Source organism: Trachypithecus francoisi, unplaced genomic scaffold, assembly GCF_009764315.1.
Source record: "Trachypithecus francoisi isolate TF-2019V2 unplaced genomic scaffold, Tfra_2.0 Lachesis_group7, whole genome shotgun sequence".
Taxonomy (NCBI): domain Eukaryota; kingdom Metazoa; phylum Chordata; class Mammalia; order Primates; family Cercopithecidae; genus Trachypithecus; species Trachypithecus francoisi.
In genome coordinates this window covers 9,447,978-9,459,715 of record NW_022681472.1, presented here as the reverse complement: position 1 = coordinate 9,459,715, position 11,738 = coordinate 9,447,978, and positions in this window count along the sequence as shown.

Sequence of the window (11,738 nt, the reverse complement as noted above, 5' to 3'; positions counted from 1 at the left end):
AACTTGAGTAGTCCCATTCTGAAACCTCCACTACTTCTCCCAAACATCAGCTGCTATGATTTAGAAATTCAAACCTCACCGCAGGGCGCAGTAGCCCACGCCTGTAATCCCAGCACTTTGGGAGGCCCAGGCGGGCGGATCACGAGGTCAGGAAATCCAGACCATCCTGGTTAACACGGTGAAACCCCGTCTCTACTAAAAAAGTACAAAAAACTAGCCAGGCGAGGTGGCGGGCGCCTGTAGTCCCAGCTACTCGGGAGGCTGAGGCAGGAGAATGGCGTGAACCCGGGAGGCGGAGATTGCAGTGAGCTGAGATCCGGCCACTGCACTCCAGCTTGGGCGACAGAGCGAGACTCCGTCTCAAAAAAAATAAAAATAAAAAAAAAAATAAAAATAAATAAAAAAATAAAAAAAAATTAGCCGGGCGTGGTGGTGGGCGCCGGTAGTCCCAGCTACTAGGGAGGCTTAGCCAGGGGAATGGCGTGAACCCGGGAGGCGGAGCTCGCAGTAAGCCCAGATCGCACCACTGCACTCTAGCCTGGGCGACTGAGTGAGACTCCGCCAAAAAAAAAAAAGAAAAGAAATTCAGAGTCTCCAACTCCCAGCGCGAGCGACACAGAAGACCGTGATTTCTGCGTTTTCAACTGAGGTACTGGGGTCATCTCGCTAGGGAGTGCCGGACAATCGGTGCTGGTCAGCTGCTGCAGCCTGACCAGCGTGAGCTGAAGCAGGGCGAGGCATCGCCTCACCTGGAAGCGCAAGGGGGAAGGGAATCCCTTTTTCCTAGCCAGGGGAACTGAGACACACAACACCTGGAAAATCGGGTAATTCCCACCCCAATACTGCGCTTTAAGGAAACAGGCACACCAGGAGAATATATCCCACACCTGGCCGGGAGGGTCCCACGCCCACGGAGCCTCCCTCACTGCTAACACAGCCGTCTGCGGCGATCTATCCGCAAGGCAGCAGCGAGGCTGGGGGAGGGGCGCCCGCCATTGCTGAGGCTTAAGTAGGTAAACAAAGCCGCTGGGAAGCTCCAACTGGGTGGAGCTCACAGCAGCTCAAGGAAGCCTGCCTGTCTCTGTAGACTCTACCTCTGCGGACAGCGCACAGCTGCAGTCCATTAGGGGAAAGAGCGGGGCGGTGCAGACGCGAACGACTCTGTCTGACAGCTTTGGGGAGAGCCGTGGATCTCCTAACGCAGAGGTTGAGATCCGAGAACGGACAGACTGCCTGCTCAGGTGGGTCCCTGACCCCTGAGTAGCCTAGCTGGGAGACATCCCCCACTAGGGGCAGTCTGACACCTCACACCTCACAGGGTGGCGTCACCCCTGAGAGGAAACTTCCAAAGAAAGAATCAGACAGGTACACTCGCTGTTCAGCAATATTCTATCTTCAGCAACCTCTGCTGCTGATACCCAGGCAAACAGGGTCTGGAGTGGACCTCAAGCAATCTCCAACAGACCAACAGACAGTCCTTCTGACTGTCAGACGGAAAACTATCAAACAGGAAGGACACCTATACCAAAACCCCATCCGTACGTCACTATCATCAAAGTCCAGAGACAGATAAAACCACAAAGATGGGGAAGAAGCAGGGCAGAAAAGCTGGAAATTCAAAAAATAAGAGCGCATCTCCCCCTGCAAAGGAGCGCAGCCCATCACCAGCAACGGATCAAAGCTGGTCAGAGAATGACTTTGACGAGATGAGAGAAGAAGGCTTCAGTCCATCAAACCTCTCAGAGCTAAAGGAGGAATTACGTACCCAGCGCAAAGAAACTAAAAATCTTGAAAAAAAAGTGGAAGAATTGACAGCTAGATTAATTAATGCAGAGAAGATCATAAACGAAATGACAGAGATGAAAACCATGACACGAGAAATACGTGACAAATGCACAAGCTTCAGTAACCGACTCGATCAACTGGAAGAAAGAGTATCAGCGATTGAGGATCAAATGAATGAAATGAAGCGAGAAGAGAAACCAAAAGAAAAAGAAGAAAAAGAAATGAACAAAGCCTGCAAGAAGTATGGGATTATGTAAAAAGACCAAATCTACGTCTGATTGGGGTGCCTGAAAGTGAGGGGGAAAATGGAACCAAGTTGGAAAACACTCTTCAGGATATCATCCAGGAGAACTTCCCCAACCTAGTAGGGCAGGCCAACATTCAAATTCAGGAAATACAGAGAACGCCACAAAGATACTCCTCCAGAAGAGCAACTCCAAGACACATAATTGCCAGATTCACCAAGTTGAAATGAAGGAAAAAATCTTAAGGGCAGCCAGAGAGAAAGGTCGGGTTACCCACAAAGGGAAGCCCATCAGAATAACAGCAGACCTCTCGGCAGAAACTCTACAAGCCAGAAGAGAGTGGGGGCCAATATTCAACGTTCTTAAAGAAAAGAATTTTCAACCCAGAATTTCATATCCAGCCAAACTAAGCTTCATCAGTGAAGGAGAAATAAAATCCTTTACAGATAAGCAAATGCTTAGAGATTTTGTCACCACCAGGCCTGCCTTACAAGAGACCCTGAAGGAAGCCCTAAACATGGAAAGGAACAAGCGGTACCAGCCATTGCAAAAACATGCCAAAATGTAAAGACCATCGAGGCTAGGAAGAAACTGCATCAACTAATGAGCAAAATAACCAGTTAATATCATAATGACAGGATCAAGTTCACACATAACAATATTAACCTTAAATGTCAATGGACTAAATGCTCCAATTAAAAGACACAGACTGGCAAACTGGATAAAGAGTCAAGACCCATCAGTCTGCTGTATTCAGGAGACCCATCTCACATGCAGAGACATACATAGGCTCAAAATAAAGGGATGGAGGAAGATCTACCAAGCAAATGGAGAACAAAAAAAGCAGGGGTTGCAATCCTAGTCTCTGATAAAACAGACTTTAAACCATCAAAGATCAAAAGAGACAAAGAAGGCCATTACATAATGGTAAAGGGATCAATTCAACAGGAAGAGCTAACTCTCCTAAATATATATGCACCCAATACAGGAGCACCCAGATTCATAAAGCAAGTCCTTAGAGACCTACAAAGAGACTTAGACTCCCATACAATAATAATGGGAGACTTCAACACTCCACTGTCAACATTAGACAGATCAACGAGACAGAAAGTTAACAAGGATATCCAGGAATTGAACTCATCTCTGCACCAAGCGGACCTAATAGACATCTATAGAACTCTCCACCCCAAATCAACAGAATATACATTCTTCTCAGCACCACATCGCACTTATTCCAAAATTGACCACATAATTGGAAGTAAAGCACTCCTCAGCAAATGTACAAGAACAGAAATTATAACAACTGTCTCTCAGACCACAGTGCAATCAAACTAGAACTCAGGACTAAGAAACTCAATCCAAACCGCTCAACTACATGGAAACTGAACAACCTGCTCCTGAATGACTACTGGGTACATAACGAAATGAAAGCAGAAATAAAGATGTTCTTTGAAACCAATGAGAACAAAGATACAACATACGAGAATCTCTGGGACACATTTAAAGCAGTGTGTAGAGGGAAATTTATAGCACTAAATGCCCACAAGAGAAAGCAGGAGAGATCTAAAATTGACACTCTAACATCACAATTAAAAGAACTAGAGAGGCAAGAGCAAACACATTCAAAAGCTAGCAGAAGGCAAGAAATAACTAAGATCAGAGCAGAACTGAAGGAGATAGAGACACAAAAAACCCTCCAAAAAATCAATGAATCCAGGAGTTGTTTTTTGAAAAGATCAACAAAATTGACAGACTGCTAGCTAGACTAATAAAGAAGAAAAGAGAGAGGAATCAAATAGACGCATTAAAAATGATAAAGGGGATATCACCACCGACCCCACAGAAATACAAACAACCATCAGAGAATACTATAATGCCTCTACGCAAATCAACTAGAAAATCTAGAAGAAATGGATAATTTCCTGGACACTTACACTCTCCCAAGACTAAACCAGGAAGAAGTTGAATCCCTGAATAGACCAATAGCAGGCTCTGAAATTGAGGCAACAATTAATAGCCTACCCACCAAAAAAAGTCCAGGACCACATGGATTCACAGCTGAATTCTACCAGAGGTACAAGGAGGAGCTGGTACCATTCCTTCTGAAACTATTTCAATCAATAGAAAAAGAGGGAATCCTCCCTAACACTTTTTATGAGGCCAACATCATCCTGATACCAAAGCCTGGCAGAGACACAACAAAAAAAGAGAATTTTAGACCAATATCCCTGATGAACATCGATGCAAAAATCCTCAATAAAATACTGGCAAACCAGATTCAGCAGCACATCAAAAGCTTATCCACCATGATCAAGTGGGCTTCATCCCTGGGATGCAAGGCTGGTTCAACATTCGCAAATCAATCAACGTAATCCAGCATATAAACAGAACCAAGACAAGAACCACATGATTATCTCAATAGATGCAGAAAAGGCTTTTGACAAAATTCAACAGCCCTTTATGCTAAAAACGCTCAATAAATTTGGTATTGATGGAACGTACCTCAAAATAATAAGAGCTATTTATGACAAACCCACAGCTAATATCATACTGAATGGGCAAAAACTGGAAAAATTCCCTTTGAAAACTGGCACAAGACAGGGATGCCCTCTCTCACCACTCCTATTCAACATAGTGTTGGAAGTTCTGGCTAGGGCAATCAGGCAAGAGAAAGAAATCAAGGGTATCCAGTTAGGAAAAGAAGAAGTCAAATTGTCCCTGTTTGCAGATGACATGATTGTATATTTAGAAAACCCCATTGTCTCAGCCCAAAATCTCCTTAAGCTGATAAGCAACTTCAGCAAAGTCTCAGGATACAAAATTAATGTGCAAAAATCACAAGCATTCTTATACACCAGTAACAGACAAGCAGAGAGCCAAATCAGGAATGAACTTCCATTCACAATTGCTTCAAAGAGAATAAAATACCTAGGAATCCAGCTTACAAGGGATGTAAAGGACCTCTTCAAGGAGAACTACAAACCACTGCTCAGTGAAATCAAAGAGGACACAAACAAATGGAAGAACATACCATGCTCATGGATAGGAAGAATCAATATCGTGAAAATGGCCATACTGCCCAAGGTGATTTATAGATTCAATGCCATCCCCATCAAGCTACCAATGACTTTCTTCACAGAATTGGAAAAAACGGCTTTAAAGTTCATATGGAACCAAAAAAGAGCCCGCATTGCCAAGACAATCCTAAGTCAAAAGGACAAAGCTGGAGGCGTCACGCTACCTGACTTCAAACTATACTACAAGGCTACAGTAACCAAAACAGCATGGTACTGGTACCACAACAGAGATATAGACCAATGGAACAGAACAGAGTCCTCAGAAATAATACCACACATCTACAGCCATCTGATCTTTGACAAACCTGAGAGAAACAAGAAATGGGGAAAGGATTCCCTATTTAATAAATGGTGCTGGGAAAATTGGCTAGCCATAAGTAGAAAGCTGAAACTGGATCCTTTCCTTACCCCTTATACGAAAATTAATTCAAGATGGATTAGGGACTTAAATGTTAGACCTAATACCATAAAAACCCTAGAAGAAAATCTAGGTAGTACCATTCAGGACATAGGCATGGGCAAGGACTTCATGTCTAAAACACCAAAAGCAACGGCAGCAAAAGCAAAAATAGACACATGGGATCTAATTAAACTAAAGAGCTTTTGCACAGCTAAAGAAACTACCATCAGAGTGAACAGGCAACCTACAGAATGGGAAAAATTTTTGCAACCTACTTATCTGACAAAGGGCTAATATCCAGAATCTACCAAGAACTCAAACAAATATACAAGAAAAAAACAAACAACCCCATCAAAAAGTGGGGAAAGGATATGAACAGACATTTCTCAAAAGAAGACATCCATACAGCCAACAGACACATGAAAAAATGCTCATCATCACTGGCCATCAGAGAAATGCAAATCAAAACCACAATGAGATACCATCTCACACCAGTTAGAATGGCAATCATTAAGAAGTCAGGAAACAACAGGTGTTGAGAGGATGTGGAGAAATAGGAACACTTTTACACTGTTGTGGGATTGTAAACTAGTTCAACCATTATGGAAAACAGTATGGCGATTCCTCAAGGATCTAGAACTAGATGTACCATATGACCCAGCCATCCCACTACTGGGTATATACCCAAAGGATTATAAATTACTCTACTACAAAGACACATGCACACGTATGTTTATTGCGGCACTATTCACAATAGCAAAGACTTGGAATCAACCCAAATGTCCATCTGTGACAGACTGGATTAAGAAAATGTGGCACATATACACCATGGAATACTATGCAGCCATCAAAAAAGATGAGTTTGCGTCCTTTGTAGGGACATGGATGCAGCTGGAAACCATCATTCTTAGCAAACTATCACAAGAAGAGAAAACCAAACACCGCATGTTCTCACTCATAGGTGGGAACTGAACAATGAGATCACTTGGACTCGGGAAGGGGAACATCACACACTGGGGCCTATCATGGGGAGGGGGGAGGAGGGAGGGATTGCATTGGGGAGTTATACATGATATAAACGTCATGCACATGTACCCTAGAACTTAAAGTATAATAAAAAAAAAAAAAAAAAAATAAAAATAAATAAAAAAATAAAAAAAAATTAGCCGGGCGTGGTGGTGGGCGCCGGTAGTCCCAGCTACTAGGGAGGCTTAGCCAGGGGAATGGCGTGAACCCGGGAGGCGGAGCTCGCAGTAAGCCCAGATCGCACCACTGCACTCTAGCCTGGGCGACTGAGTGAGACTCCGCCAAAAAAAAAAAAGAAAAGAAATTCAGAGTCTCCAACTCCCAGCGCGAGCGACACAGAAGACCGGTGATTTCTGCGTTTTCAACTGAGGTACTGGGGTCATCTCGCTAGGGAGTGCCGGACAATCGGTGCTGGTCAGCTGCTGCAGCCTGACCAGCGTGAGCTGAAGCAGGGCGAGGCATCGCCTCACCTGGAAGCGCAAGGGGGAAGGGAATCCCTTTTTCCTAGCCAGGGGAACTGAGACACACAACACCTGGAAAATCGGGTAATTCCCACCCCAATACTGCGCTTTAAGGAAACAGGCACACCAGGAGAATATATCCCACACCTGGCCGGAGGGTCCCACGCCCACGGAGCCTCCCTCACTGCTAACACAGCCGTCTGCGGCGATCTATCCGCAAGGCAGCAGCGAGGCTGGGGGAGGGGCGCCCGCCATTGCTGAGGCTTAAGTAGGTAAACAAAGCCGCTGGGAAGCTCCAACTGGGTGGAGCTCACAGCAGCTCAAGGAAGCCTGCCTGTCTCTGTAGACTCTACCTCTGCGGACAGCGCACAGCTGCAGTCCATTAGGGGAAAGAGCGGGGCGGTGCAGACGCGAACGACTCTGTCTGACAGCTTTGGGGAGAGCCGTGGATCTCCTAACGCAGAGGTTGAGATCCGAGAACGGACAGACTGCCTGCTCAGGTGGGTCCCTGACCCCTGAGTAGCCTAGCTGGGAGACATCCCCCACTAGGGGCAGTCTGACACCTCACACCTCACAGGGTGGCGTCACCCCTGAGAGGAAACTTCCAAAGAAAGAATCAGACAGGTACACTCGCTGTTCAGCAATATTCTATCTTCAGCAACCTCTGCTGCTGATACCCAGGCAAACAGGGTCTGGAGTGGACCTCAAGCAATCTCCAACAGACCAACAGACAGTCCTTCTGACTGTCAGACGGAAAACTATCAAACAGGAAGGACACCTATACCAAAACCCCATCCGTACGTCACTATCATCAAAGTCCAGAGACAGATAAAACCACAAAGATGGGGAAGAAGCAGGGCAGAAAAGCTGGAAATTCAAAAAATAAGAGCGCATCTCCCCCTGCAAAGGAGCGCAGCCCATCACCAGCAACGGATCAAAGCTGGTCAGAGAATGACTTTGACGAGATGAGAGAAGAAGGCTTCAGTCCATCAAACCTCTCAGAGCTAAAGGAGGAATTACGTACCCAGCGCAAAGAAACTAAAAATCTTGAAAAAAAGTGGAAGAATTGACAGCTAGATTAATTAATGCAGAGAAGATCATAAACGAAATGACAGAGATGAAAACCATGACACGAGAAATACGTGACAAATGCACAAGCTTCAGTAACCGACTCGATCAACTGGAAGAAAGAGTATCAGCGATTGAGGATCAAATGAATGAAATGAAGCGAGAAGAGAAACCAAAAGAAAAAGAAGAAAAAGAAATGAACAAAGCCTGCAAGAAGTATGGGATTATGTAAAAAGACCAAATCTACGTCTGATTGGGGTGCCTGAAAGTGAGGGGGAAAATGGAACCAAGTTGGAAAACACTCTTCAGGATATCATCCAGGAGAACTTCCCCAACCTAGTAGGGCAGGCCAACATTCAAATTCAGGAAATACAGAGAACGCCACAAAGATACTCCTCCAGAAGAGCAACTCCAAGACACATAATTGCCAGATTCACCAAAGTTGAAATGAAGGAAAAAATCTTAAGGGCAGCCAGAGAGAAAGGTCGGGTTACCCACAAAGGGAAGCCCATCAGAATAACAGCAGACCTCTCGGCAGAAACTCTACAAGCCAGAAGAGAGTGGGGGCCAATATTCAACGTTCTTAAAGAAAAGAATTTTCAACCCAGAATTTCATATCCAGCCAAACTAAGCTTCATCAGTGAAGGAGAAATAAAATCCTTTACAGATAAGCAAATGCTTAGAGATTTTGTCACCACCAGCCTGCCTTACAAGAGACCCTGAAGGAAGCCCTAAACATGGAAAGGAACAAGCGGTACCAGCCATTGCAAAAACATGCCAAAATGTAAAGACCATCGAGGCTAGGAAGAAACTGCATCAACTAATGAGCAAAATAACCAGTTAATATCATAATGACAGGATCAAGTTCACACATAACAATATTAACCTTAAATGTCAATGGACTAAATGCTCCAATTAAAAGACACAGACTGGCAAACTGGATAAAGAGTCAAGACCCATCAGTCTGCTGTATTCAGGAGACCCATCTCACATGCAGAGACATACATAGGCTCAAAATAAAGGGATGGAGGAAGATCTACCAAGCAAATGGAGAACAAAAAAAGCAGGGGTTGCAATCCTAGTCTCTGATAAAACAGACTTTAAACCATCAAAGATCAAAAGAGACAAAGAAGGCCATTACATAATGGTAAAGGGATCAATTCAACAGGAAGAGCTAACTCTCCTAAATATATATGCACCCAATACAGGAGCACCCAGATTCATAAAGCAAGTCCTTAGAGACCTACAAAGAGACTTAGACTCCCATACAATAATAATGGGAGACTTCAACACTCCACTGTCAACATTAGACAGATCAACGAGACAGAAAGTTAACAAGGATATCCAGGAATTGAACTCATCTCTGCACCAAGCGGACCTAATAGACATCTATAGAACTCTCCACCCCAAATCAACAGAATATACATTCTTCTCAGCACCACATCGCACTTATTCCAAAATTGACCACATAATTGGAAGTAAAGCACTCCTCAGCAAATGTACAAGAACAGAAATTATAACAAACTGTCTCTCAGACCACAGTGCAATCAAACTAGAACTCAGGACTAAGAACTCAATCCAAACCGCTCACTACATGGAAACTGAACAACCTGCTCCTGAATGACTACTGGGTACATAACGAAATGAAAGCAGAAATAAAGATGTTCTTTGAAACCAATGAGAACAAAGATACAACATACCAGAATCTCTGGGACACATTTAAAGCAGTGTGTAGAGGGAAATTTATAGCACTAAATGCCCACAAGAGAAAGCAGGAGAGATCTAAAATTGACACTCTAACATCACAATTAAAAGAACTAGAGAGGCAAGAGCAAACACATTCAAAAGCTAGCAGAAGGCAAGAAATAACTAAGATCAGAGCAGAACTGAAGGAGATAGAGACACAAAAAACCCTCCAAAAAATCAATGAATCCAGGAGTTGTTTTTTGAAAAGATCAACAAAATTGACAGACTGCTAGCTAGACTAATAAAGAAGAAAAGAGAGAGGAATCAAATAGACGCATTAAAAATGATAAAGGGGATATCACCACCGACCCCACAGAAATACAAACAACCATCAGAGAATACTATAATGCCTCTACGCAAATCAACTAGAAAATCTAGAAGAAATGGATAATTTCCTGGACACTTACACTCTCCCAAGACTAAACCAGGAAGAAGTTGAATCCCTGAATAGACCAATAGCAGGCTCTGAAATTGAGGCAACAATTAATAGCCTACCCACCAAAAAAGTCCAGGACCAGATGGATTCACAGCTGAATTCTACCAGAGGTACAAGGAGGAGCTGGTACCATTCCTTCTGAAACTATTTCAATCAATAGAAAAAGAGGGAATCCTCCCTAACACTTTTTATGAGGCAACATCATCCTGATACCAAAGCCTGGCAGAGACACAACAAAAAAAGAGAATTTTAGACCAATATCCCTGATGAACATCGATGCAAAAATCCTCAATAAAATACTGGCAAACCAGATTCAGCAGCACATCAAAAGCTTATCCACCATGATCAAGTGGGCTTCATCCCTGGGATGCAAGGCTGGTTCAACATTCGCAAATCAATCAACGTAATCCAGCATATAAACAGAACCAAAGACAAGAACCACATGATTATCTCAATAGATGCAGAAAAGGCTTTTGACAAAATTCAACAGCCCTTTATGCTAAAAACGCTCAATAAATTTGGTATTGATGGAACGTACCTCAAAATAATAAGAGCTATTTATGACAAACCCACAGCTAATATCATACTGAATGGGCAAAAACTGGAAAAATTCCCTTTGAAAACTGGCACAAGACAGGGATGCCCTCTCTCACCACTCCTATTCAACATAGTGTTGGAAGTTCTGGCTAGGGCAATCAGGCAAGAGAAAGAAATCAAGGGTATCCAGTTAGGAAAAGAAGAAGTCAAATTGTCCCTGTTTGCAGATGACATGATTGTATATTTAGAAAACCCCATTGTCTCAGCCCAAAATCTCCTTAAGCTGATAAGCAACTTCAGCAAAGTCTCAGGATACAAAATTAATGTGCAAAAATCACAAGCATTCTTATACACCAGTAACAGACAAGCAGAGAGCCAAATCAGGAATGAACTTCCATTCACAATTGCTTCAAAGAGAATAAAATACCTAGGAATCCAGCTTACAAGGGATGTAAAGGACCTCTTCAAGGAGAACTACAAACCACTGCTCAGTGAAATCAAAGAGGACACAAACAAATGGAAGAACATACCATGCTCATGGATAGGAAGAATCAATATCGTGAAAATGGCCATACTGCCCAAGGTGATTTATAGATTCAATGCCATCCCCATCAAGCTACCAATGACTTTCTTCACAGAATTGGAAAAAACGGCTTTAAAGTTCATATGGAACCAAAAAAGAGCCCGCATTGCCAAGACAATCCTAAGTCAAAAGGACAAAGCTGGAGGCGTCACGCTACCTGACTTCAAACTATACTACAAGGCTACAGTAACCAAAACAGCATGGTACTGGTACCACAACAGAGATATAGACCAATGGAACAGAACAGAGTCCTCAGAAATAATACCACACATCTACAGCCATCTGATCTTTGACAAACCTGAGAGAAACAAGAAATGGGGAAAGGATTCCCTATTTAATAAATGGTGCTGGGAAAATTGGCTAGCCATAAGTAG